This window comes from Syngnathus floridae, chromosome 10, assembly GCF_059516105.1.
Source record: "Syngnathus floridae isolate MCC-2025c chromosome 10, RoL_Sflo_1.0, whole genome shotgun sequence".
Taxonomy (NCBI): Eukaryota; Metazoa; Chordata; class Actinopteri; order Syngnathiformes; family Syngnathidae; genus Syngnathus; species Syngnathus floridae.
The window spans coordinates 10135333-10160226 of record NC_142422.1 but is presented as its reverse complement, the minus strand read 5'-3'; the positions used below and the strand labels follow the sequence as shown (position 1 = coordinate 10160226).

The window sequence follows — 24894 nt, the reverse complement described above, 5'->3', positions numbered from 1 at the left end:
CCCTGCTTTAAACTCCCAGACAAGGGGGTCTGCTGTAGCGAGTATGAGTGAGAGGAATGGAGCTCAGCTGGATGTATGCATACAGCACACACATGCACACACACACACGCAAACACACACACACTGCCCATTCAAAACACACACACACACACACACACAGAAGACTGATGGTTTCCAGGTCAGCTGTAATGAAAAAACGATTTTTTTAAGGGGAAAAAAAATGTTATACTATGCGCCTGAAAAGTTTTGTCTGCAGGTGAAAGCGGAATTTATCTTTACTTTAGAAATGTAATATAAATATAAAAGGAATGGTCTGTATTAATGTCACTGACTGCTATTAAATGTCTTGGAAAAAAAGGTATTTTAATAAAGTCTGTGGATGAGGCATAGAATACATTGTCATGTGAGCAGCTTAATGTTATTTCAAGGTTGGTAGTTCATTTGGTTTCTGCTTTTTATTCATTGTGAGTCAAATTTAGAGTACCAACTATTGGGTAGGTGATGTAAAATAAAGGGATTATTTAAAAAAAAATGATGAAGATATCAAAGTTTAGTTTACTTAACAGTGATGGTATATGTAAAGGAATGCCAATGTAGTTCCACTTGTTGCTTTGCAAGTATCGTGACTGATGTCATTTTTATTTAAATAAAAATTAAATATACCAAATCATAAATTGAATGAGTCTGTTATGTAGTAGTTTGTGCCTCAAAATTGTGATTACTTCTGATTTTCCATAATTTAGTTGTCTTATGCCCCGGACTGTCACAGCAGGTCATGCTCATAAGCAGGAAAAGCACTGGGAGGGGGTGGGGGGGCAGCATTGTTGGGCTCCTCAGTTCCCATACTATCCCTGGTTCTATCAGTAAACCCCCCAAGCATTAAACTAAACCAGGACAATGGGGGGGGGGCTGCCTCTGTCCGTCCCTTCTCAACGCCCACCCCAACCTATTTGCGTGAGAAGGGCCATTAGATAAAGATTCCACTGGGTCTGTGTGTATGCATCTGCAGGAAGTAGCAGGTGTTTAGGTCAATACTGTCATTTTACATTTTGGTGACCGCTCCATGCTAGAGGGATTACTGAATAGTCCACAAGGGAAAAGGATAGTCAGTCTCAGGTCATTTTGTCAGTCATACAAATGTGACATGTAGTTTTCTGTTGGCTAAATGTTATTCACATTTATTGATAATCACCTGCAAATCAAACTAGAGTATCAAAATAAGAGAATCAGAATGCAAAACGTAAATAATTATCTACGCTTATACAATGTCCGTGCACTCTAGTAATCACAACAAAATGCCGTATCTTTAAAGGACATCTTCCACTGTGTTGTTTGATAGTGTACGTGTTAGTGTACTTTATATGTACGTATGTGTGTGTATCAATGTTGAGTATGCATGCTTCCCTCCCCCTCTGTCTCAAACTCTGCCTGTTTTTCTCACACTACTCGTTAACCCCTGGGTTCTCCAGTCTGTAGAACCCCCACCATCATCATGTCCCCCTGCAGCACAGCAGCATTCTTCTTAACCCCCCGCCTCTCTCTCTTTCTCACACACACACACACACACACACACACGCACACACACACACACACACACACACACACACACACAGACACACATTTAAACTTCACTTTATTTCTATAACTAGGTCCACTTGATTGTTTAAGAAAATGACATGTTCTTTACTGTGTATTTCATCATCAACAATATTTACTTATCAGGATAGTATTAGGACAGGAAAGGAGTAAACATGAGCACTGCCTCAAGCTGTATATTCCAAACGTTGTGTGTCGTCCATTTTTCTATTTCAAGATACAGCATACCAAACCGTAGTACCTCGTATATGTAATTGCTGGTTTACACAGTAACTAACTGTACATGTTCTGTTACGTGAAAAAACACAAATTGTGTGTCCAAGAAAGTCTTATAAGGGCATAGTGTATATTGTAGAGTTTTCTAAAAGCAAACTATAAATTGAAACCTGATCAGAAATAAATCAATCACTGGGAAGCTACAAATGCACCTTGCAAAGCTGAACATCAGAACATAAGATTTGTTTTGTATTTTCTTTATCTGAGGACTGTTTTATATCTAATGCAGTTCTTTTTTAGTCTAGTATACCTCACTTGAAATTGTGTGTCTGATACAACAAAACCACAGGGTTGTTTGTGACATTCACCGGTAGAATATACCCACCCACAAATTGTCATTGTGTTTTTTTCAACGTCTTTTTTTATTCATTTGAGTATGTGTCATTTGGTATTGACATAAAACTATACTCTATTATTATATTTAATTACTTTCAATTATGTGTACCACTTTCAAATGTTTAGTCATTACAGGGGATTTAATTGTACACGTGGGTGTAGCCAGTGACAGCCTTCAGGCATGCTAAAGAATTCACTGTTCTCCTTGAATTGTTCAGTCTAACTCAGCATGTGACTAAACCCACCCACAGTGGAAAGCGTTCTCTTGATATGTTACTTACTCTGGGTGATAGTACTTCAAATGTAAGTGTATTGTTTTACCTGATCATGTTTTTTTGGACTAGTCTGTTTCACCAAAACAACCAGTGGGCGGTCTGCAGTTCTTTTGGCATTGCCAAATTTTGTTATTTTTCTGACAAACTCAGAAACAACTCATGTTGACATTACACAAATGCTCCAGTTTAACTGCAGGGACTTTTCAACTTATTTCCGGTGGCTCTGATGTTGAAATGATATTGGGCGCAACTTCCTGTGATGACTTAAACCAATGGGAGAATCTAGGCAGGCAGTAAAGTGCAAAACTGCACATAAGAGAACATTGCCCTAAATGATATTCACACTTTCCAAATGCAAAAGGACCTTGTTAATTTCATGATGAGGACATACTGTAAATTAAAGACTAAAATTTCATGTTCTGTACATTAGCACATACGGTGCAAAACATTCAGAAATGCACCACGACAAGTAAACATGATGATAACAGTATCACTAATGTCTGAAGTGTTTTCATCAAAACATTTGCAAAAGAAATACTGTGGTTAAACACATATGTTTAAAAAAAAAAATCTGCAAACGAATGCTAAAATATCTATGGAAATTGATAGAATACTTCAGTGCTTGATTTCAATCTAAATTGAAATTCCTCTTGATGTTTTTCCTCAATGTCAGAATGTACGCTCCTCTTAGAACTCTTAGCAGAGAAGACTCTGCTGTCCTCCATCCATCTGCAGCCCCAAACAACCTCTGCAAGACCTAAATCAGTCTCTGTGAAGTGTAATTAAACTGGTGACCTCAACACTACCCACCAGTCTTTCACACTGATGTAACCGTTTTATTTTACTCGTCATTGCGCCAAGAAAGCCCGGCCATCAGAGAAGCGAGGATTTTTCTCACGTGTACAATACATAGGCACATCCGTCCTTTACAACATCAGAAAACAGTTTCAATGCCGGGAGCTGCGCAAAGTGTCTTTTAGTGGTAGACTGTTCCCTCCGATATTCCTGTTTTCAAGATAATCAAAATGGAGTGGGGCTATTCTGACCATTCAGTTTGGAAGGAAAAGAAGATAATATCCGAAAACACACTCGGCAGATTCATACCACACAAACACGTCTACACTAACAATGATAGTTTTGCACAGAAATCTATAGAAAATGTGTGGCCTCAAACAGAAAACAACATTGTTTGGTATCTCACCCATTGCTGTCTCGTTCAATCATGTCAAAAATTGTGATGTTAATGTACAATGTATCTTCTGTTGGATAATCATAATCCATCCATCCATTTTCTGTACCACAACTGATGACCTTGAGGCAGAGGCGAGGGAAACCAAATGTTATTGTTTCTTTACTTGCCGGGAGTCATTCGCTCATGAAACTCACATCACTAAAATAATAAAATAAATGACATGGACTAAAAACCAAAAAAAGTAATGGGATGGACCAAGGAGAAAAGAGTAATTCGCAGTGATTGTTTCGATGATTTTGACTTCGAAGATCAAATGTAAGTGGACAGTGGTGAGGGATGCTGTCAAGCTGAAAGAGGAACTCTATTGGGCTTATTTGGAACGTAGGACTCCGGAGGCAGCTGAAGGGTAATGACTGGCCAAGCGGAATGCAACCTTGCCAGTCATTGAGGCAAAAACTCAAACTTAGGAGGAGTTTTAGGAGTCCAAGGTGAGCAACTTCCAAACAGTCTTAAATTCTAATTCTTAAAACTCTGATCCACCATCAATTGTCTCATGAGGGGGAAGCCTCAACAACAACAGTTGGCATGGGGCATTGCTGACCTTATGTTGTGAATTGATAGAAAGGAATGTCTCCACATGAGGAAGCAGACACTTCTCTAGGGTTGAGGTCACTGATAAGGTTAACAAGCTCCTCCATGGCAAGGTCCCAGGGGTGAATTATATGCCCTCAAAGATCCTAAAGGGCCTGGATGTTGTGGGTCTGTGCTGGTTGACACACTTCCACAACATGGACATCAGAGCTAGTGCCTCTGGATGAGCGGACTAGCGTGATGGTTGCCCGGAGGTTGTGTTCTAACGACTGGGGTATCACACTCCTCACCCACCTTCGTAAGGTCTTTTCAGACGTGTTGGGGAGGAGGGTCCATCGAGGAGTTGAATATCATTTTCAGAAGCAGCAGTGTGGTTTTCGATCTGGCAATGGAACAGTGGACCAGCTCTGCACACTCAACAGGGTACTGGAGGTTGCCTGGAGGCTCACTCTACTACTCTACAAGTGCTATGTGGACTTAGACGGCATTCGATCGTGTACCCTGTACTCTTCTGCAGAGTGGTCTGGGAGTAGAGGGTATTGGACTCAATAATTACGGGCCGTTCGATCCCCATGACCGGTTTCAGTTTAGTCTGCATATCGAGTAGTAACTTGGATTTGATTCCTGTGAGGGTAGGACTCTGCCAAGGCTCCCCTTTTTCACAAGGAGTTCAAGTATCTTGGGGTCTTGTTCTTGAGTGAGGGGGTAATGGGCCGTAAGTTCGACAGACGAATCGGTACAGCGTCTGCAGTGACAGGCTCTGTATCAGCCTGTCGTAGAAGGAGCTAAGCCGGAAGGCGACACTCTTGATTTACTGGTCACGCTACATTTTGACCCTCACCTATGATCATGAGCTGCAGGTGATGACTGAAAGAATAAATTGCCGCATACAAGCAACCGAAATGAATTTCGTCTGAGCTCTTCCTTAGAAATAAGGTGAGGCACTCGGTCACCCAGGAGGGAGATGATATGGCTTTGGCATCTTGTTAGGATTACACCGAGACGCCTCCAGAGGTGGTGGTTTGTAGGTGTTCAGGGCATCTCCCACTGGGGGGAGGCCCAGAGGACGATCCAGGACAGGCTCGATAGACTATGTCTCCAGAACAGATGAAAAGAGGAAAGGCAGGAAAGGTAAGATAAGTGTTAAGTTGTGATGTAAATTCACGGCAGGAGATAGAGATAGAGAGCTAGAGGAAGAGCTGATGGAGTGCGATCAAGGGGGACAGATAATGTAGCAACAAGGACAGAGAGGCTGTTCTATCTTGAATATGTAAACCTTTAGAGTAAAATGATTAAATAACTTTTGTCAAGCTGTTTATGTATTTAGCTATTTTAAAAAACAAAAAAAAGGTCACGACATAGTTTCCTCATCCAACACACCAGATTCAACTAATCAAGATTGTTATATGACTTCTTTAGAGCTTGGTGATGAGATGATCATTTGAATCAATTGAGTTGAAAGAGGGAAAGAAACAAACAGAACAGCTCCCTTCGAGGACCATAGGGTTCTCCCACTATACAGCACTTGTTCATTGGCTGCAAAAAAAACCTCTATTCACACTACACATTGCTTCTTCACTCACCACAGTCATGATGACATTGCGCACCATGAAGCACCAGCTTGGAGTTGCGACGTCAGCCATACATCGTTGAATGGGGGAATGCAGGGACCATTGTCTCTGCTGTTGGTCAGTTTAGTGCTGCTGAGTAAGTCTAAAAAAGCTTAACACCACTGAATGTCTGCAAACTATGACCAATGGTCACCAAAATCAATTCTTATCTTAAAATAGGCAATTTCACTTGGTCTTGTCTCGGTGTCGGAAAGGGCGGACTCTGAAATTTTTATTAAGGCTGGGTCGAAACCATGCCAGTACGTACAACTGTGATCAGCGAGAAACCTGAACAGTAAGAAACAGAGAAAGCAGCTGCTGCGCTAGCTTCCCAGTGTTGCCTGGAGTGCCACGCCCCCTTGCACACAGTTGCGGTCTAGGAAGAGTCTCTTGACACAGCGCCATGGAAAAATAATTTAAAAAATGTTGACAAACTTGTCAGTAATTAAGTTTCATTTCCAAAACCACATGGATATAATTTGCCAAGTGAAATGTAAGCAAAAACACTCTGCAGCATGCAAATTCTGTGGTTCACTGTTACTGAAACTGCTGGCTCATATAATGAGAGGAAGACAGATAAAGTAACCGTTAAATTACCCACACTGGCAGTTAAAATCGAAATACACCATTCTAAGACAATGAGCAAACATAAGGTCTTTGTACCAGCAATTTTTGCAACATTCAGAGCTAACAGCGACTTAATATTATAGCCAAGTTAATATGCATAGCATTGTCAGAAGCAAACAAACACAAAAGCAAACAATGAACACGTCAAGTATTAGTCAAGCCCCAAGGCGTTGCTTGGGAGGTTCCCATGCAATGGAAACGTTATCCATTATACCAGTAAATGTGATGAGCTTTAGACACAACCAACCAGACATGTTTCTTGTCTACAGAAAGTTGTTTTAATTTTCTTTCTTCTCTCTCCCTCTCTGTGTGGCTCGCTCAGTCTCTCTCTCCTACTACTACTACTACTTTAATTACTTTACTTTAATTGTTGGAAAATTTCATTTGTGAAAGAAAATTAACAAGACATTGCTACAATATTACCAAGACAAACAAACTCAGCATTGAACTTCAGATCGTTTTGTTGTTAGGAAAGGAAGAAGAAAAATAATATATTTGAATCATTTAGATGTGATTATAGACAAAAATTATGGGGAAATATAAGAAAATATTGATGTAAAAAAGTGATGGTCATAACAAACAGGCCTTGCCTATGGCATTCGCTCCCCAGCGATCATCCTCACATCTGGATACAATGTGGTAACAGCTAGGGCATTGAGGCCAAGGGGATAGCTGAAGGGAGGGTGTGCTGGGGAATTCTTTTTCTTTTTTTTTTCTTAAAGATTTAGGAGCCAGTGGAGAAGGTGGTGATGATGGTGGATGTGGGCTTGTGTGTATTGCAGTGGAGGCGAGGTGGGAGGGGGTTCTACTAAAAGGCTCCCTGTCTTTTGTCTCTTCTTTCCTGTGTAGTTGACTGCAAGGCCTCCAAGCTACAGACAGGCAGACAGCTGGGAGCTGAGGTGAGTAGCAAAAAGCAGCCCCCAAAACACAATCCGGGGGCTAAACTACAAACTACTATCTTGTAGTATGGTAGGAAACAACATCAGATACAACAGCCAGCTGATTATCGTTGTACATGCTTGATTTGATGGAAAAATTAACCTTCAAATATTCTTCATTTCTTCAACTAATTGTACTTTTTGACTACTCAGTTGGTTAAAAGAAAGGGATTTAAGAAATGGTGAGTCAGTGTGCTTTCGGCCAATCAAAACCTACATCTGGTTCATGAAAAAAAATTGAAGCCTCATTTTGTCATCACTACAAAATTGTACATCAAGGGCTGTTACTCTGTTCTTAGACATTAAAGTCTCAAGTGTAAAAAAAACAAATTTACTTATTCAGATTTGTTTAAACTATAAAACAATTCATACCTTGCAACACCAAAACACGAGTGGTCAAAAAACTGATTTAAGAGACCAATGACAAGACACAGGTTAAAAGTCTACCTTGAGTATAAACTATTTTTGGCACGTGTATTGTCTTATTCATACAATTAAACAGTCAATCATCTCTAAATTATTCAATAATTGGCAATATCTGGGTTTTTTTTTGTTTTCCCATACAATGGAATGGCTGGATAAGGTCCAGTTTTTGTTCACATGCTCTTCCATATACAGATGCAATCATGCATTCACACATTCACCAAAAAGCATGGCAAGGTTAGACTGACATCGAGGGCTAACGATTAGTTCTTCTGTGGACTGAATGATTAGCTGCAATAGCCTGGAGACATTTCCAGCTTGTTTCCCTAAGTTAGTCAGACAGGCAAAATCATTGGCCTTCAATCTGCACTGCAGCCACCTTCTTACTTGCCCAAAAAAAAAAGACAGTTAAACAGTTGAAGGATTTGGGGAAGGGAGAGAGTGTGTGTGTGTTTTGTTGATTCAAAGTGATTTTTGTATTTAAATAATGATTACATGTATAGTGGTAGTAGATGTAGTTGTTGTCGAAGTTTGTGAGCATGCAGCACACATATATATGAATAGGTACTGCCAAGACATTCTTTTACTATAATGCAATAATAATATCTCGTCTGGAAAACTTCCCAACAAGGTCTTGAACACATACTGTAAAGCACACTCTGGCTTGTGTCCTCAAATAATATAGTTGGGTTTTCATTTTGTAGTGACTACTTTTAGTCAGGTTGTAGCGAGAAGGGAAGCATGATGCATATTGTTCCCTGAAGTTGTCCAAACTATGGCCCGGGGGCCATTTGCGGCCCCCCCATCCATTTTTCAGTAAAAGGCTAGTTTAAAAAAAGTCTAGAGGTGGGCAGAGCAAGAAAGGAGGGTGTAAAAACATAGATGCCAATACTACTACTAATAAATTGATAGATATCGACTAATAGACTAATAGATAGATATATTGTAGTTTTACAAGATATACAAGGAAAAAAATATTTACAACTAAAATAATTATAAAAATTAAGTGAATAAAAATGATTCAATTTTAGAAACAAGAATGGTTGGAATGGAAGGTCTGATTTATGAACATTGATAATTATCAAGTAACGGTTTTAAAGATGATCCGCTTGCAACAATTTTCTGGTGTTGTGGTTCTGAATGTTGAGATAGGATTTAGTCGCACACAGGCCTGAGACCACACCATAATCTTGAAAATCTAAACTATTTGCCTTATCTGCTAAAACAGAAAATTGTTACGTAGGTGTTTAAAAAAAAATAGAAAATATAAACAACATAAAATAAATTTATTGACCTCAGTGTGTTTAATTAATGAATTGAAAAAAAAATTCTGTATGTGGCCCTCAAATAAAAAATGTTTGGAGACCATGGTTGTGCACCATATTGTCCACAATTGTTGGCCCAATAGTTATTAATTAACAAGCCTGAAAACCACATCGCTTTGAACAATTTTTCTTCTCATGCTATATGTATTCTTACGGTGCTCAACAGTTTCCACATTGAATAGTTGAAACGATTGCCAAATTGTCTTGTGAGTTATAAATTAGCTGGGATAGGCTTCAGCACACCTGCAACCATAGAGAAGATAACCTGCTCAGAAAATTGATACATGGATGGAAGGACAGATGGCTGGATGTTCAAAGACACAACATATTTAGCAGCTGGACGAGCGCATCAGTGTCTATGTGTGCATGTGTGTGTTATTCAAGAGCAATGTCATAATTGTCTCTTTAGACTTTTTCTAAGTTACAGTATTTCTACTTCCTCTGTTGGCCAACATTGTCATCATCTGAACTGTATGCATCTATGAAGTTTATAGTAAACAGTGAAGCATAAAAGCAATGCAAACTCTCTAAAACTGCTATGACAACTTCATAAATATTTAATGCATATTCATCTCATACAAAATGCTATTTATAGAATAAAAACAATATAGGGGAACCCTTGTTTGTTTATCTTCACTATAGACAATTATTGGCTGTTTAAAACATGTGGAGCGTGTTTATCAACTGCAACAAAGCAGCAGATGCTCACAAGAGGGAGGCTCTCTGCTTAAGAATCTGTTCCTCCAACCCCCACTCACCCTTAATGCCCTCCAGGCTGCTGTGTGTTTGGATTAAGTTTAGGTCCCATGTCACATCCCGAAGAAGACCCACTGTCACTTCTTCGAAATATATGGACTCATTTGCCCCCACTTATAAAATATATAATGGCAAAATATGTCATTTATCTGTCTGACCACAGATTCTAAAGATATAAAGTGATTATAACTTTAATGTTGATTCAGTGGCCATAATTTTGAATATAATAAATTTGATAAAGGAAGAATATACTTACTGATTTTACCGAAAACATTGTGTGAGCTAGTTTTAATGGAAATACATGCATACATACTTGCGAACATACTTGCGTTCGGATTTATTTTCTTAAGGTAACCCAATACAGGATTTAAATAATACAATTCTAATGAGTGAATCAGTCCATCTCTCCCTCCCTCCCTCTCTCTCTCTCTCTCTCTCTCTCTCTCTCTCTCTCTCTCTCTCTCATTCAATCCCTGATCACAGCCTCGTGGTTCTCGCCCAGCTAAGCTTATTTCTCTTCTTTAATCCTGCAGCAATCACCACCAACAATGACATGCGCTGGTCATAGATGCAGGCAGAACTATGATCTCTATATTAACTAAAACTAATTAGTACACTTAATTGATCCTTAACATTCAGATGGCTGCGCTGTGGTCACATTTGCTATTTTACTGGATGTTTACGAACGCGTATGCAGACTGGATAATACTCAAAGCTTGATGGCTTAATATGGCATGTAAGATTGATCTCTTTTTCAAATGTCATTTTATACGACCCAGCAAGAAAAGGTATTAGTCTTCACAGAGCTCTAAATCTGATTGCAACACAATGAAAGCTCCTCCTTTGTAGCAGTCCAAACACTGATAAATGGGGTTTATACTTGGCAATTATCAAAAGATTATTAGCCGCTCATTAAGATACAGCTTCTGTTTGATAAGGGTCTCTGCCACTGCAAGTTAAAGACATGGACAGTGCTATGTGACCTTAATCATAGCCATTATCATAGAAGTGGAAATAGTGCGCTGGCCGGGCAAGTTATTCCAGTGCGGTTATTTGTAGAGAGGAGAAGTATTCAAAGAGCAAATATGTCAAATTCACACCCACGCAAAGGTGCAGATGACTGTGGAAAACATCAGCATGTCAAATGAGCATGACTCACATTAAACACCTCGGTCATCAGACACACCGATAAAAGTATCACCATTAAGTAATCTAATAGCAAATTGCTGCTACATATGTTGCATAATTATTTTGCACGGGTTGAAACTAAAATTGGATCAATGGAGTTATCAACAGTAATAGGCCAGATTCATTGATTTTATTCTTGGTAATTAATGCTCTGCTCGCACTCAATAAAAATCAACAATGAGTGGTTTTGTCAAAATCATGCATACATATGCTATTTTTTTGCCCTCAACCATTTAACGGTCACACATTGACTAAAACCACACTTTGAGAATGTGGCCCTATATTGTGATGCTCTGGTTCATTGTTTTGCATGCAATTAATAAGGTTACACAACTGGAATGTAGATAAAGCTGATAGGATAATGGAGCCTTTTAAACAAAGGACAGAAATATAATTGCCAAAACACATTTGGTAATGAATAAAGAACACTGCTATTATTTTTTTTTCCTTGTTTTATTGAGTCATCGCTGTGAACCAATAGTAATTGCATCAAAAACTGGTTCCGTCCCTTTAAAATAAAACAAACAAAAAACAGTATGCAGTAGAAACCTCTCCAGTTGCATTATTATTGTGACTTCTACAACCCTGAACTACAATTAGGTTCGCCCAAATCCATTGATTACAACCTTAGATCTCTAATCTGTTTTGCAATTAGACACTTTCAAAAAAAGCAACATTGTTTTCCATATGCATTGTTCTATCTGTATAGGAAATGCTATTATTCTCTCACATGTAGCTGTTTTTTTTTTACCATCAACCCCTTTGGGAAGTCTCCTGTTATACCTTCTAAAGCCTACATTAATTTCCCCAGATAATTGTTATCATTCAAAGAAACAATGCTGGGAATATGAACAGGCAGTATGATGAAATTGAGCCAACTCATTGGTTCATAACAGTGGATTCCTTGCCCAACTATTTAAGATAATTCCAGACTTTTGGCTGCACTGACTAAACAATAGTAGTTTTATCAACAGTTGAGACCAACACAACACATTCCTCTCTCCCCTCCCTGCCAGCAAGGGCGAAGATTAAAATGTGCTTGTGCCTGAATCCCCACAGTGGCACCTCCCCTGCCACCCAACAACTCCAAACCCTCTGCTATAATAAGCCTCTGATCACTACATTAATGTCTTGGACTCTAATTTAGACATCAAACTGGCTTTACAGTGTACTACCTGAATAACTTTGACTGCATTGATCCTTATGAGAAGAGGGGGATACAGATGTGACCCAAATAAAGAGATTAGCTGTCCACCTGTTACTGCAGTATCCAAAATTTGCCAACTCGGAATGATGTCGTAAAACACTACAGTATACAGTACATATATCACAAGTTGAAAGATAGAAGATGCATAAAAATTTCATTCCATGAGATTAAGCAGTGTTTCCCACGGAGGGCTCTTTTATTATTTAATCCAGAGTCTTAGCGTTTCTAGGCTAACACAGTGAGATTGCCCTTTAAGAATGAAAAACCCCACCAAGCGGCAAAGGATCAATGCCATCACGGCAAAATAGACAGCAGACCTTGTATCAATACTGAGTTGAGAGAGTTGTGCAGTGTATTTTTTCCTAGCGTTGGTGATGATACTGAAGTGTCGCAAAGTGAATTTCAATTGAGAAAATGATCAATGGAGAAAATCAGAAGCAGGGCCACCCAGATAAAGGTTGTAGTTTTTTTGTTTTTTTGTTTTTTTTTATCAAATCCATTGATGTGTCAGTTCGAAACCACCCATCATTTACACATTGGTTTTGTAGATAAGTTAGATGGGAGATGCAAGAATTGTGTAAGATGATATTACACAATATTATTTGATTGTATTCTTCGAGTGCATTTATTCACTATTTTTCGCTTTTTTTCTGAACAACAAATCATGGCACTGTTGGCTGACAGGTTTATATTTCTGGCATCTTCTATTTCACTATATGGCCTAAATAAAAAATATACTATTATGTAAAGTATGTATACAAAATTATATGTTTTATTCCATCACATTTATCATAATCTTAGTTACTCGTCACTTTATAATAAAACATGAAGAAATTCTTTGTTGTTATAACTCCTAAAAAGAGGACTACAAAGCAGAAGAATAGTCCTGCCTTTACTGATGTGGTGGTCATACCTTAAAAAGGAGGTTGTGAAAATGAGACGCTGATAATCAGAGTCTTTAAAATTTGTACGACTACTCGCTTAAAAAAAAAGAGCATTTTAGTTATATTTAACGTACTAAAACGACTGATACTTAACTTACTTAAGACTTGATACTGATACTTTTGATACTTAAGCACATTACTCAGTTATATTCCACAAGATCAAAAAAATATTTTTCAGTTAAAATACCTGTAATTTATCAAGTATCACTTTTAGGTCCTTTATACAAGACTGCATACAAGTCGATGAAGTGGGTAGGGGGGTTGCATGTGATTGGGTATGTGTGAGGAGTAAAATGCAATGGTTACTAGGCACAGGTTGGATTTTTTTTTTAGGCGGGGGAGAGAATTATACTAATATTACGATATACAGCTATTTTGATGTCTTGATAGGGTGAAGATCTTCAAAGGTAAATTACTGTGTCCTTACTGATGAAGGCAGGGGGTAGTAATGAGTAATGAAAACAGCAGTTTGTGCTGCCATTCAGCAAAGAGGCTGCTGCTGTGGAATGTGAGGCTTCATTCATTCACATGGGTTAAACATGCATTTCTACCATCACAAAGCCCTGCCTTGTCCTCATTGTTTCTTGACACATGAGTAAAACGCTTTCTTGCACAATAATATATGTATATTAACTTCTGTATGTAAGAAACTTTCCACAAAATAAATACAGAGACAAAGTGTGTTTTTGTAAGTTTGTGAGTGGGTGGGGTGAGAGTATTAGGGGTAACTTTACAAAAATCAATTGGAAAACTTACAGTCATAACAGAGTTTAAAAGTTAATGATACGCATATGGGATGCGAAGCACATAAGCTACTAACAAAAGCCAAACAGTTACATGGACAAACCGGAATATGACACGAATAGGGCCATTTGACCAATTAATCCTTCTGCCGATTAAATCTGCTGATTATAGCGCTTTTAAAGAATAATCAACATTGTCTTAAATTTGTCCATATATTCTATTAGTCTCTCATAAAACAGTACATGCATACATTTGCCAAAGGTTTAATGCTTTTATTTGTATTTTTTTTGCAATTTTTTGTCGCTAGATTTCTCTGTTTAAAAAACTAACAAATACTGAAGGGCAATGTATTGTAAAATAGTGAAATGTCTTTAATTCATATATTTGTTGGAAATGACCAAAAATAAGTTAATATATTCTGTACATATTCTTACAATTAATAAGCCGATTAATCGGTAATTGGTTGTTTTTTCCATATATCAGACTCACCCCTACTTAAAACATCAAATCAAAAAGAATTCAATACAAAAAGCTACAGTGGTAGTATATATTCATTAGTCATTACTCAATTTGTAACTACACAAGGCTGAAAAAGAGCATGTGTGGTGCTCCTTTCTTTTATTATACAGCGTGATCTTTAACTGGCAGCCCTTGGGCCGGATCCGGACTGTCCAATCCTTCCCTGCCGGATATATATATAATAAATGTCAAATAATGTTTTTCCAAAATGTTATTTTTATTTCATTTTTACTTGCGGCTTAAGCCCCTAACATGACTGTCCATGAAGATAGTTGGTGAATCCCACTCTACTGTCTCTCATTCGCACAATGCTTCACAAGCACTGTTATGGAGACACCTAGGAAAACCTCAATGCAGGAAGACACTGTTGTTGTTTTGTTTTTTTGTTGGCATGTTTTCTCTTTTAACTGAATCGCATGTAAGGATCTAGAATATTTCAATCTAGACCTTCTTCACATTTTCCATAAAGCTTTGGTGACTAACCATGACCGCTGTCATGACTGTCATTGACTCAGTCACCTTGGCTACGATAAATCATAAATTACTGGTGTGTCGTGCGGCTGGTTTTTATGTGATTACACAGTGAGAGCAGCTGGCTGTCGATGGAAGAAAAAAATATCAAATAGCGTGTGAGATGATCCTATCTACAGTCTCCGTCCTCCTTTTCTCTCTTTCTCTTTCTCTTTCTCTTTCCAGTGAAGGAAATAAATAGGCCTACTTCTATCACATCAAGTGCAGATAAAGGAGATCACAAATAAACACAGACATGTAGGAGGTTGTTTGAATTGTTTGGCATACCAGAGCCGATTGTAAATAAATATGCTTAAACCTGAGATAAGTGACAGTATGCAGCTTTGGTTTTGAGTGCGTGAATATGTGTGCGTGCGTGCGTGCGTGGGTGCGTGCGCGCGCAAGTACGTGCGTGTGTCATAAAGACTACTATTCAACAAAAAGTCCAGCAACATGAAAATTGGACACGCCTTGATTCTTGATCATTTCTGCAAGATAAATTGTAAAACATCCAGTGAGCCTGCTTTGGCATGCATGCACGCGCACAAGCACATCCGTGCGCACGCTCTCTCGCGCACTCCCTTACTAACAATGTTTTACATAACTATTGTGATAAGTCTGCCCCCAGGGGAGGATGACTGGATAAAAATTATGTTTAATCGTTAAATATCAGTTATTAAGACATTTGGATTTATTTTTAACTTGACCTAATGTGTCTGCTCTCTGTTAGTCGGTCCCAAAATATAGTAACTTAATCTTACCAATCTTGTACAGACGTCAAACGGATTGTTTGCTCTAGTCCGGAGGGGTTCCAGTTTTCTGCCGTTCAAGCATTCCTCAGAATGACCCTTTATCTGTATTATAGTAAATGCACTTTTCTTTCTCACTCTTGAGGGAAATGACTTGTTAAAAGGAAGCTTGCTCATCCATGCTACTCTAACGGCAGCAAACACACCACATCACAATAACAAATAAATGTCTGCATTCACTTCCTTACCAGTTGAAACACCGTTGAAGCCCCAACACGCACACACAAAAAGACCGGTGCACCGCTCCAAAAAAGCATAGGCTGTCAAGAGTCCGGATCCAGCCAAGGTGAAACAAGGATCGGAGTATTATGTGTCTTCTCTTGAAGGCACTGACAGTCCACTTTGCAGAAATCGAGCAAAAATAATTAATATCTCTTGTGTATTCCCGTCTCCTTATGTTGTGGAAGAGTACAGGTTCCTCTCTCACTCTACTCAGTGTGTCTCTGGTCTCTGTCGTTCCACCGGTGCTGCCTTCACTGACACTGTGGAAAGTTTACTTTCTTTAAGAACAGTAGACTCATGTGCAGCGCAAGTGTTGATGATTATCACGGTTGTTTCTTAGCTGTCCGCAATGAATTGCAAACTTGGTAATTAGACCACAATTAGACCACAATTGGATCACAATATGCTCGACATTACTTTACGCAAGATTTGTGTTTCATCCGTTCTCTCTGTGCTCAGGATCACATCATGGGAGACTTGTACCATGAGTGATATCCATGTTCCTGGCCATCCATGATCTATCTCCGTATGCATACAGCTGTCTAGCCGGTTTTTAGACAGTAAATTTGCAACTACACTTGGCCTTGGGCTGAATCATTTGCCGTGCATGATCCGTTGTTAGTTAAATAGAAAATTTCGGAGTTTGGAGTTTGTCCATGAATGTATCACATGCGGCAGAAAGGAGTCCTGAGCGAGACTTGACGCTATAATGGGGAACACCACAAAGTTTGTCCCCCAAGTAAACAGTGGTGGACAATGACACAATAAAAGCTGTCAAGTAATTAGTTATGTTTATTTATAACATTAAACTTTCATATTAAGGAGAGGGCCACAAACTATTGTACCGCGGGCCGCAATTGGCTCGCGGGCTGTGAGTTTCAGATGGTTGTTCTATGTCTTACATTAGTGGGACGCTTCCTGTTTATTAAAATTTCTTCTATAAACTGCACAATCGATGTTCCAACATCGTTAAAGTCTGCAACTGTCATAGAATGTGGACCCGCACAGTTATGATGAATATGAACTTGAATTTAACAGCTCTATTCATTTCAATTACCGTAATTTCTGGACTATAAGCCGCTACTTTTTGCTCAAGTTTTGAATCCTGCGGCTGGTCGTCCGGTGCGGCGTATCTATGGATTTTTCGTGATTTTTGTGATGACTTAAAGAGTTTTATACACTCGTAAAAAGGCTGTGGACTGCTGTTGTGGAAAACAAAACTTATCTAATAACTAGTCTGTTTTTTACAGTAAGTTCTCCTCTTGTTGCAGGTCTGATATACTTGGTATAACATTTCCAAGGGATCACCTTGGAAATGTTTAGTAAGATAATCTACCAAAAATAACTAAAGTGAGGTGATTAATTAGGTCATGTTTCCCTCGAGCCTCATGAGAAACAGGCAGAAAAGGGGTTAACTTTCTTGGAAGACTGGAATTTCTGGAGAAACAAGGAAGATAACTGTGACAAATGTGGAAACAGATTCATCTCATTGAGAAAAAAAACAACAACATCGCATTCCCACGCATTCAAACAGGTATTGTGTTCTCCAGTGTGTCTGTGCTATGGTCATAGGTAATAACTGCCACTCCACAATGTTAGGGCCATTCTGCACAAAGCCCTATTGACTCAGCATTTATGCAACGAACGTTAGAAAGCAAGAGCTAGAAAAAGGAGAGAGAGAGAGAGAGAGAGAGAGAGAGAGAGAGAGAGAGAGAGAGAGAGAGAGAGAGAGAGAGAGATTTCTAACTGCTGTTAGTGACTTTGGAGACACACGACTTAAACTACCATTCAAAACACTTAAAAATGTCCTTATTTTTAAAATAAAATAGCGATTGTTTCAATGAGGATAACATTAAACCAATCAGGCATACTCTATACATTGTTAATGTAGTAAAGGACTATTCTAGCGGCAAATGTCTGGTTTTTAATGCAATATCTACAAAAGTGTATAAGAGCCCATTTCCAACAACCATCCCTCCAGTGTTCTAATATGGTCCATTGTGTTTGCTAACTATGTTAGAAGGCTAATGGATGATTAGAAAACCCTTGTGCAGTTATGTTACACTAAATTGTCTAGGTGACCCAAAAAAAAAAATATATATATATATATATGTATATACACACACACACACACACACACACACACACACACACACACAGTTATGATGTGCTAACACAAGTACACACCCACACACAAATGTATGGAATGTCCTTCCATTTACACGCATTTTACAATATTGGTCATCATTGTCCTATTGTTAATGATCAACAATGACTCACAGAAGGAAGCAACCACACATCACAGTCAATAGTCACCAGCTCTTTCTCTCTCCTTGCAGTGTGCTTCATGATTTAGATACTGTACTTCCTAACTCCTGAGCTCTCTCACTCTCTCTCTCATGCTTCCCAGTCTGTATGACTGTCAGGCACATTATACACCAAGGTGTCCTCTCTCTGGTTCCTTTGAAATCAATCAGCAAAAAAACTTCTCTGTTGTTAGCACATGCCCTTTTGTCTGCTGGTCACTTGTAGTGTTTTAGGAAACATACACCAGTGACCCCTCACCTTTATAGAAGGAGGATAGAAGTTTGAAAATCGTCCCCAAGCACGTCACTGCAATGGAAGCATATATTTAAAATGTATCCATGCATTTGCTCCTGATAGCGCACCAAGCTGCTTTTGCATGCATTGCAGACACAAGCACATGGTCAGGGCAAATCATTGGAAATCTCCCTGCGCAATCCAGCGTAATAATGTGCGCTGCCGCATTAACCCGCGGTAAAAGGTTTTTGAGTGTCCAGAAAAGTGCTGTGTAAATTATTATTATAATTATTATTATTATTATTATTATTATTATTATTACTATTATTACACATTTGAATCACAAGCTCAGCTCTTTATGCTAGGTGATACGGCGGAATCAGGCTCACATACAATACATCTTTATTAATGACACACACATTTTTAGTCAGTTTGAAAATTTCCAAATGGTTTCACCAAAATCATCCTTTATAAGCTAATGGTAAGATACGCCGCTGTGACAAGCATTTAACGGTGACTGACACCTTCAGCCCCTTGTGTTCAATTAGTTTGTAGTGCATTAGAAATTACAGGCTAATTGTCAGCTGGCATAGGAGTGCAAGACAAGCCCTCATGTTGATACCTCAGGGAGATGATAAGATTGTGGAAACTTGGGGGGGGGGGGGGGGGGGGGGGGTACGTGCACTTTGCTGCTAACGCAGACCATGAGCACATGCATGCAGTATGTTTGCTCTGTATAGTGTTTAGGACAGCCCACATCACGGCATACTGCATTCAATATTTATAGGATATCACATTACCTTTGAACACGAAAAATCATAATACCTCCTTTTGGACTCTGCTGCCTGTGTGTCATTTTAGTGTGGTTGATCTGGACAGAATCAATTTGAAAAAAATAAAATGAGACTTGCATAAAGTGTTAATTCAGTGAAATTCAGTTTTTTGTTGTACTTTTTTTTTAACCTTAAGAATTCCAATATGTCTTCAAATTGTTGCCCTCTTTCTTTATCATGTTGATATCATGATTTTCAAAGCTTCAGATATTTGTCCATTTCTTGGCCCTCATCTTTTTGAAATACTCAGATTCCTCTTATTTTTAGCCTCTTCCCATCTCCAGTCTTTGTCCACCTTTCCTTTTCCATCTTATCACATTCCATTGGGTGGGGAGGGGAAGTGAAGGCGTATCCACCCACACGAGCGATCATCAGTCTATTCATGCTATTTTAGCAGTGCCAAGCTCTCGGATGGGCCACAGCCTCCACCTGCAGAAAAACATCTGATCCGCCAGAAAAGTTATTGCAGCACTGAATCTTCACCAAGTCAGATGCATACATGTTGACAATGCATCACTGTGCAAACATAATCACACCATGTTTATAATAACTAATTCACCAGCAGCAGGGAGGACAAAGGTGAATTGTTTAATTCTGGTATTATTCCAGGGTGTGTACAATGTGTGAAGCAGGGAGGGGTTGATGAAAAGTCTTCGAGGTTTAAAGGGAAGGTGAATGATTGAAATGTCCCAGGTTGTGCTCTGTTGTTAATATAGTTAGGTGGCGTCATCGTGCAATAATAACATCATAATCCCATCTGGAATGAAAAACTGGGGCTGTGTTCTATAGTGATTGAGGCCATTTCCTGTCTGTCCGTGTGTGTGTGCGTGCGTGTCTGTCTGTGTACATGAGGGAGGGGGGGGAGAGAGAGAGTGAGAGAGAGAGAGAGAGTGTATCTATGGCAGTGCATTTTAAATAGCTGTGACTGCAGGAGGCAGATACAGGATCATACTGCAGCGCTGACACTGTCTTCAGTCCTCCTCTTCCTCCTTCACCCTCTCCAACCCCTCCCCTACTCTCTGTCTGCATCTCAGCAGAATTATCACCACAAACACACACAGACAGACAGTGTGACACGCGCATACACACGCATGCACGCACACACATACACTCTATCGAGAGATGTCGTATTAAGTGTGATAATATTCAGCCACAAATCATATTCAATACACAGGATGTGGAAACAACACAGACAATCCTCTTTCATCTTTGAAAAAAAATGCAAACGCAATATGGGTGTCAAGGAGGAGGCAACAACAGCCACTTGAAACACACACTATCACAAGTGGAATTTTCTCATCAAATGGCATTCCATGGGTGTATTATACATTTCCAGTTCAAATAACAATGTGATGTTTATTATTAGAAAAACAGGAAATTAGCTGTAGTTTAACCTTGACAGACGTGATTTGTTTTACTGGTGACAATGACCCTTTCATATACAGCTGTCATAAGGCAAGTAAAAAATACACCCTAGGTGAAGCCTGGTACATCACATACAGGAAAGACTCTGTGTGTCCTCACATTTCAAAGAGAGTGTGTGTATATGATGAAGGGAAAAAAAGCTAGAGTAATTGTTGTGTACATTCATGGGGCACAAATATAGGGTTACACTGAGAGGCCTTGGAAACCTTTGAAATTAAAATATTAAATGTAATTCCATATTGAATGTCATAACTGTATTTAATCTTCTTATGTGAGGCAAGGGCATGCAATGATTCTTTGCGTTGATGGTCCCATATTAGAGGAGCGTGTTTTCCGTCATGAATGATGGTGTCATAATTAACTCTGTGCCCTGTACATGTTGCTTGTCTGACATTGTGTCTGACATTGAATTTGCTGATAGACAACTGCTCAGAGGCATGTGATGAGAATGCTGGGGAAGCTACTGAGGCCATGCACCATATGATATTGATCATCTTTTGTTTGCCTATCTGTGCAGCTCCTTGCCCAAAAGGAAGTAGCTCGTATTATTGTTTAAAGTGAAGTGCTATTACTCAAATTGGTTGAACTGAAGCATAGCATTTCCTCACTGGGTTTGACCACATCATGTGGAGCAAACTGAATGAGATGATCTGTTTCTATCATGACCTTTTGAATGGAGTTTAAATTAAAATTATAATCTGATGCATTGTTTTTATGGCCACTTAAAATATTGCTCCGTAACACTTTTGGGCAGAACAAATTATTCTGACATGCAGAGTGACCAAATATACTGGAAATACAGTAGTAGTAGAAGAAGCCATAGCGACTTCTGTAGCAACAAAACATTGCTCCACCAATTTCTACTTTAAACGTTGCCGCTAACAAGTTCATCAAAATCTTCATCAATCACAACTTTCTGCCTGAGGAGCTCTGAACCGCTTAGTCTAGCTCCATCTTGAATTCTTCTTTCGCTTCTAATTCATATCCTGCCCGAGGGTCATAGCATCACCTCTAATTACATTAAAAATAAATACAAGGCCGATTTCAAGATTAACTCTCATTATTTTACTGTCATACTTAACTCGCTCTTCCTTTCAGAGAACTCCTACTTATTTCTCTCAGCATCAACACTATGGTAAAAAAATTTGAACCATCATATGACTGCTTGTCCACCTGTTCTACTGAACGCGCAGTATAGCTACTTTTGTCTAAATCATCATTTCCTGTTATAGTCCCAACATTAAAAATCCCTTCATTCAGTTTAAGGTTCTGTGTTCTTTTTTTTTTTAAACCTATCAACCCACTTTCTTTCTTTCCTTTGTCTTTGACACACAGTAGCTGAATTTCCACTGACACCTTGTAAGGAATTGGCGCTGTTCTTAACCTGAGGCGCAACTGATCTGGTACAAAATTCTTAGGATGAAATCTCAGAATTGTTTGTCAATACACACACACCTCAAGATAATATATTTCATTCTACTTTCAAATTCTACTACTAGAAATGCCCCCCCCCCCCAGTTCACAGTAAAACAAAAGACAACACATAAATCGTGTGAGTCAATCTTATAATCAGGGTGTGTTGTGTTCATTCTACCGTGTGTTTGACTTTCCTACTCATGCCATAGACAGCTGTTGTTTGCAATGTTCCAAGCGCTCAAACCCACTTTGTAATTAGACTGTCTTAACTGTTAAGAGGTGGGGGGGAACAGCACTACCAGCATAATCAGATTCTACCCACCCCCAACCATTTTTAAACACGCATGCACGCACGCATGCACGCACACACACACACGCACGCACACAATAGCCTCAATCGAGAAGGCATCAAAACAGCTGACATTAAAATGTGCTCTTTTGAAAGTAGACCTAAGCAGTGTGTCTGTGTGGACGTTCATAATTAGTCAGCTGTCAAACATACGTACATATCAGTTCATAAATGAAACCTGTTGCCTCAAGAAAAAAAAAAATGTCAACAACACACAATCAAACCACAATTCATAAAATCAATGTAACTAATTAAGATGGTTTTAGCTATTATGAGGAAATTCAATCTGTCATTTTAATTCAAAGGCAAGGTCTTTGAAGGAAGCAATAATAGATGGTAAGGCTGCATATTTCCCCACATAGAGAGGGGGATGGGTGTTTTTGAACTCCTCCTTCTTCCTCTGTCTTTTTGCACTGTCTTTCCCCACATCTTTGTTCAGTGGCTGCCCAACTAAAATAAGCCACCTCTCTCTGGATGAAAGTATAAAAGAATTTTTTTAAAGTGGCTGGAAAGTAGTCAATGTGCTTTTTTTCACCGGTTCTAATTTGCAGTAGGGCCTACAGCTTTATTTATTTATGTATTTATGTATTTATTTACTTATTTATTTATGGTAATGTGGGTGTGCTTCTGTCAGTAAATTGTTGTTTGTGAAAGGGTGAATAAGTGAACGAAGAAATAGCTTGTTCTTTTTATTTCAAATTAGAAAACCTCAGAATTTGTATTTGATATAGGCCCCTGTTATCCTCATGAGTTTCACACTTTCTATTTTAAATCTGTTTTATAATGCATCTGTTATTGCACCAAACAACTTTTTTACAAGAATTAAGATCATCATGGGCCTTACCTTTTGCACTCTCGTCTATCACTGGAATAATGCAAGTGGCTGTGGTACATCTCTTAATTTAAAACCAATGATGACACACAACAGTATATTTCTTTATCTATATGCAGTGGTCGGGCAGGGACATAGGCAGCCATTCAACACCCCACCTTTGTCCCAGCTCCCTCACAATGCATCCATTCCTCTCACTTTTAAATCACTTAAAAGCATGACAAATGTGCATTGGAAATTCCAGAGCGTCCCCATTGAAAGCATTTGGAAATCTCACACTCTTCTCTCGTTCAAAATTGCATTGTGCTAACTGGACACACATCTTGGTGAAAATTTGTTGTTTAATTTGCGGACACCCTCAATCTGTAGATAAAATATTTACTGTAACAAAGAACCAGTGACAAGGGTGTCTCTGTAGAATGGTGTTATCTGTTTCAGTTGGGGGAGTTGTTGCATTGTGATATGGCTGATGACATTCACTGTGTCTGTTTACTGGTAAGAAAGGAGTTCTGTGGTTGCAAAGTGATTCCAGAACACTGAAGCTGTTAGACTGAAACCCAAAACAAAGGACTCTTGTCCACAACACTAATCAGATAGAAACTTTTCTTCACAGACTGGGAATTACTGTGTATTTCAACCATGTGATAAGCCACCAGGCATGGTTGCACACTGTTTAGTTGTTTTGGAATTTGGTGACAAAGAAGATATTGGTATGTTTTATGCTTAGTATTTAGCTGGAAACATATTTCACTATGCACAGAGTTGACATTTACAGCCTTCAACTTTAAGGTATAGGTCATGACTCCTACAACAATTCTGAATGTTTTGCATTCCACAATAATTCATGATGTGAAGTAATTTATCATGTTTACCACCACATGAAAAGTAGATTTATTTTTTGCGTGGAACTTATTTGGGTCACTCACAGTTTGTTCTCCCCACTTCATTCCCTGTAACATTTACATAACATGTAACTCACATTTTTGTTATAATGTTAAAGTGCAAGTCAGTCATTGGCCAAATGTCGTGATGATGCTCCTTCAACTCAGGGTTCTCAACTTTGGGTTCAATAAGGAAAAGTGCTTTTTTGTACTTGCCACTTGATAACATATAGGTACAAGCAGATTACTCACATTCTTTTGAAATGCTTACCTTCCTTTATACTGTAACAACATTCTTGCGCATTACAGCTTCTTTTGTTCTTGCCCTAATTATAGTATTCTTTGGAGGCTTAACGGAGAGCAAAACATTCACTTTCTCTGCTGCCCTCCTCCAGAACTCACAACCATCTGACTGACGCAACACATTCTCCATAAATTTTAGAAAAATTTGTATTTGTCATGCACACACACACACACGCGCACACACACACACACACACACACGCACACACACACACACACACTGTATT

General features: G+C 38.9%; 1 protein-coding gene across 3 annotated transcripts in view; it reads right to left on the bottom strand.

Moving 5' to 3' along the window:
• The window catches only part of LOC148392314 (zinc finger protein 516-like), a 36317-nt gene extending 20002 nt beyond the window's left edge, over positions 1–16315 (bottom strand). For 2 of the 3 annotated variants that reach the window (XM_088386615.1, XM_088386613.1), the window contains exon 1: positions 16055–16315. The gene's annotated coding sequence lies outside the window, so the exon portion shown is untranslated. Of the gene's footprint in view, positions 1–15818; positions 15924–16054 lie in introns of those variants that run through there. The other variant, XM_088386614.1, reaches the window with a different exon arrangement.
• Between the last annotated feature and the right edge of the window lie 8579 nt (positions 16316–24894).